Consider the following 4,673-nt stretch of genomic DNA (forward strand, 5'->3'; position numbering starts at 1 on the left):
GGGCCTGGCAGCAGCTATGGGAGGCCCGTAATCTGCCAGCACCCTATGTCAAAAAATTCTACACACCAGCAGTGTGAGGAGACCTGAAAGTGGCACATGGCAGAGTGTGGCGATGGAGACAGCAGCAATGGGAGGCCGTACAGGGACCCATGACAGACTCTGGACCTGGCAGCAGCATGAGGAGGCGGTATATAGGGGCCTATGGCAGATTAGGGGCCTGGCAGCAGCTATGGGAGGCCCGTAATCTGCCAGCACCCTATGTCAAAAAACTGAACACACCAGCAGTGTGTGAGGAGACCTGAAAGTGGCACATGGCAGAGTGTGGCGATGGAGACAGCAGCAATGGGAGGCCGTACAGGGACCCATGACAGACTCTGGACCTGGCAGCAGCATGAGGAGGCGGTATATAGGGGCCTATGGCAGATTAGGGGCCTGGCAGCAGCTATAGGAGGCCCGTAATCTGCCAGCACCCTATGTCAAAAAATTCTACACACCAGCAGTGTGTGAGGAGACCTGAAAGTGGCACATGGCAGAGTGTGGCGATGGAGACAGCAGCAATGGGAGGCCGTACAGGGACCCATGAGAGACTCTGGACCTGGCAGCAGCATGAGGAGGCGGTATATAGGGGCCTATGGCAGATTAGGGGCCTGGCAGCAGCTATGGGAGGCCCGTAATCTGCCAGCACCCTATGTCAAAAAATTCTACACACCAGCAGTGTGTGAGGAGACCTGAAAGTGGCACATGGCAGAGTGTGGCGATGGAGACAGCAGCAATGGGAGGCCGTACAGGGAACCATGAGAGACTCTGGACCTGGCAGCAGCATGAGGAGGCGGTATATAGGGGCCTATGGCAGATTAGGGGCCTGGCAGCAGCTATAGGAGGCCCATAATCTGCCAGCACCCTATGTCAAAAAATTCAACACACCAGCAGTGTGAGGAGACCTGAAAGTGGCACATGGCAGAGTGTGGCGATGGAGACAGCAGCAATGGGAGGCCGTACAGGGACCCATGACAGACTCTGGACCTGGCAGCAGCATGAGGAGGCGGTATATAGGGGCCTATGGCAGATTAGGGGCCTGGCAGCAGCTATGGGAGGCCCGTAATCTGCCAGCACCCTATGTCAAAAAACTGAACACACCAGCAGTGTGTGAGGAGACCTGAAAGTGGCACATGGCAGAGTGTGGCGATGGAGACAGCAGCAATGGGAGGCCGTACAGGGACCCATGACAGACTCTGGACCTGGCAGCAGCATGAGGAGGCGGTATATAGGGGCCTATGGCAGATTAGGGGCCTGGCAGCAGCTATGGGAGGCCCGTAATCTGCCAGCACCCTATGTCAAAAAATTCTACACACCAGCAGTGTGTGAGGAGACCTGAAAGTGGCACATGGCAGAGTGTGGCGATGGAGACAGCAGCAATGGGAGGCCGTACAGGGAACCATGAGAGACTCTGGACCTGGCAGCAGCATGAGGAGGCGGTATATAGGGGCCTATGGCAGATTAGGGGCCTGGCAGCAGCTATGGGAGGCCCGTAATCTGCCAGCACCCTATGTCAAAAAATTCTACACACCAGCAGTGTGTGAGGAGACCTGAAAGTGGCACATGGCAGAGTGTGGCGATGGAGACAGCAGCAATGGGAGGCCGTACAGGGACCCATGAGAGACTCTGGACCTGGCAGCAGCATGAGGAGGCGGTATATAGGGGCCCATGGCAGATTAGGGGCCTGGCAGCAGCTATGGGAGGCCCGTAATCTGCCAGCACCCTATGTCAAAAAATTCAACACACCAGCAGTGTGTGAGGAGACCTGAAAGTGGCACATGGCATGAGACACTGTGGACCTGGCAGCAGCATGAGGAGGCGGTATATAGGGGCCTATGGCAGATTAGGGGCCTGGCAGCAGCTATAGGAGGCCCGTAATCTGCCAGCACCCTATGTCAAAAAATTCTACACACCAGCAGTGTGTGAGGAGACCTGAAAGTGGCACATGGCAGAGTGTGGCGATGGAGACAGCAGCAATGGGAGGCCGTACAGGGACCCATGAGAGACTCTGGACCTGGCAGCAGCATGAGGAGGCGGTATATAGGGGCCTATGGCAGATTAGGGGCCTGGCAGCAGCTATGGGAGGCCCGTAATCTGCCAGCACCCTATGTCAAAAAATTCTACACACCAGCAGTGTGAGGAGACCTGAAAGTGGCACATGGCAGAGTGTGGCGATGGAGACAGCAGCAATGGGAGGCCGTACAGGGACCCATGACAGACTCTGGACCTGGCAGCAGCATGAGGAGGCGGTATATAGGGGCCTATGGCAGATTAGGGGCCTGGCAGCAGCTATGGGAGGCCCGTAATCTGCCAGCACCCTATGTCAAAAAACTGAACACACCAGCAGTGTGTGAGGAGACCTGAAAGTGGCACATGGCAGAGTGTGGCGATGGAGACAGCAGCAATGGGAGGCCGTACAGGGACCCATGACAGACTCTGGACCTGGCAGCAGCATGAGGAGGCGGTATATAGGGGCCTATGGCAGATTAGGGGCCTGGCAGCAGCTATGGGAGGCCCGTAATCTGCCAGCACCCTATGTCAAAAAATTCTACACACCAGCAGTGTGTGAGGAGACCTGAAAGTGGCACATGGCAGAGTGTGGCGATGGAGACAGCAGCAATGGGAGGCCGTACAGGGAACCATGAGAGACTCTGGACCTGGCAGCAGCATGAGGAGGCGGTATATAGGGGCCTATGGCAGATTAGGGGCCTGGCAGCAGCTATGGGAGGCCCGTAATCTGCCAGCACCCTATGTCAAAAAATTCTACACACCAGCAGTGTGTGAGGAGACCTGAAAGTGGCACATGGCAGAGTGTGGCGATGGAGACAGCAGCAATGGGAGGCCGTACAGGGACCCATGAGAGACTCTGGACCTGGCAGCAGCATGAGGAGGCGGTATATAGGGGCCTATGGCAGATTAGGGGCCTGGCAGCAGCTATGGGAGGCCCGTAATCTGCCAGCACCCTATGTCAAAAAATTCTACACACCAGCAGTGTGTGAGGAGACCTGAAAGTGGCACATGGCAGAGTGTGGCGATGGAGACAGCAGCAATGGGAGGCCGTACAGGGACCCATGACAGACTCTGGACCTGGCAGCAGCATGAGGAGGCGGTATATAGGGGCCTATGGCAGATTAGGGGCCTGGCAGCAGCTATGGGAGGCCCGTAATCTGCCAGCACCCTATGTCAAAAAACTGAACACACCAGCAGTGTGTGAGGAGACCTGAAAGTGGCACATGGCAGAGTGTGGCGATGGAGACAGCAGCAATGGGAGGCCGTACAGGGACCCATGAGAGACTCTGGACCTGGCAGCAGCATGAGGAGGCGGTATATAGGGGCCTATGGCAGATTAGGGGCCTGGCAGCAGCTATGGGAGGCCCGTAATCTGCCAGCACCCTATGTCAAAAAATTCTACACACCAGCAGTGTGTGAGGAGACCTGAAAGTGGCACATGGCAGAGTGTGGCGATGGAGACAGCAGCAATGGGAGGCCGTACAGGGAACCATGAGAGACTCTGGACCTGGCAGCAGCATGAGGAGGCGGTATATAGGGGCCTATGGCAGATTAGGGGCCTGGCAGCAGCTATGGGAGGCCCGTAATCTGCCAGCACCCTATGTCAAAAAATTCTACACACCAGCAGTGTGTGAGGAGACCTGAAAGTGGCACATGGCAGAGTGTGGCGATGGAGACAGCAGCAATGGGAGGCCGTACAGGGACCCATGACAGACTCTGGACCTGGCAGCAGCATGAGGAGGCGGTATATAGGGGCCCATGGCAGATTAGGGGCCTGGCAGCAGCTATGGGAGGCCCGTAATCTGCCAGCACCCTATGTCAAAAAATTCTACACACCAGCAGTGTGTGAGGAGACCTGAAAGTGGCACATGGCAGAGTGTGGCGATGGAGACAGCAGCAATGGGAGGCCGTACAGGGAACCATGAGAGACTCTGGACCTGGCAGCAGCATGAGGAGGCGGTATATAGGGGCCTATGGCAGATTAGGGGCCTGGCAGCAGCTATAGGAGGCCCATAATCTGCCAGCACCCTTTGTCAAAAAATTCAACACACCAGCAGTGTGAGGAGACCTGAAAGTGGCACATGGCATGAGACACTGTGGACCTGGCAGCAGCATGAGGAGGCGGTATATAGGGGCCCATGGCAGATTAGGGGCCTGGCAGCAGCTATGGGAGGCCCGTAATCTGCCAGCACCCTATGTCAAAAAATTCAACACACCAGCAGTGTGTGAGGAGACCTGAAAGTGGCACATGGCAGAGTGTGGCGATGGAGACAGCAGCAATGGGAGGCCGTACAGGGACCCATGACAGACTCTGGACCTGGCAGCAGCATGAGGAGGCGGTATATAGGGGCCTATGGCAGATTAGGGGCCTGGCAGCAGCTATGGGAGGCCCGTAATCTGCCAGCACCCTATGTCAAAAAACTGAACACACCAGCAGTGTGTGAGGAGACCTGAAAGTGGCACATGGCAGAGTGTGGCGATGGAGACAGCAGCAATGGGAGGCCGTACAGGGACCCATGACAGACTCTGGACCTGGCAGCAGCATGAGGAGGCAGTATATAGGGGCCTATGGCAGATTAGGGGCCTGGCAGCAGCTATGGGAGGCCCGTAATCTGCCAGCACCCTAT

The sequence above is a fragment of the Staurois parvus genome, unplaced genomic scaffold (genome assembly GCF_062004578.1).
Source record: "Staurois parvus isolate SC_StPar_1 unplaced genomic scaffold, SC_StPar_1.0 ptg001301l, whole genome shotgun sequence".
Lineage (NCBI taxonomy): Eukaryota > Metazoa > Chordata > Amphibia > Anura > Ranidae > Staurois > Staurois parvus.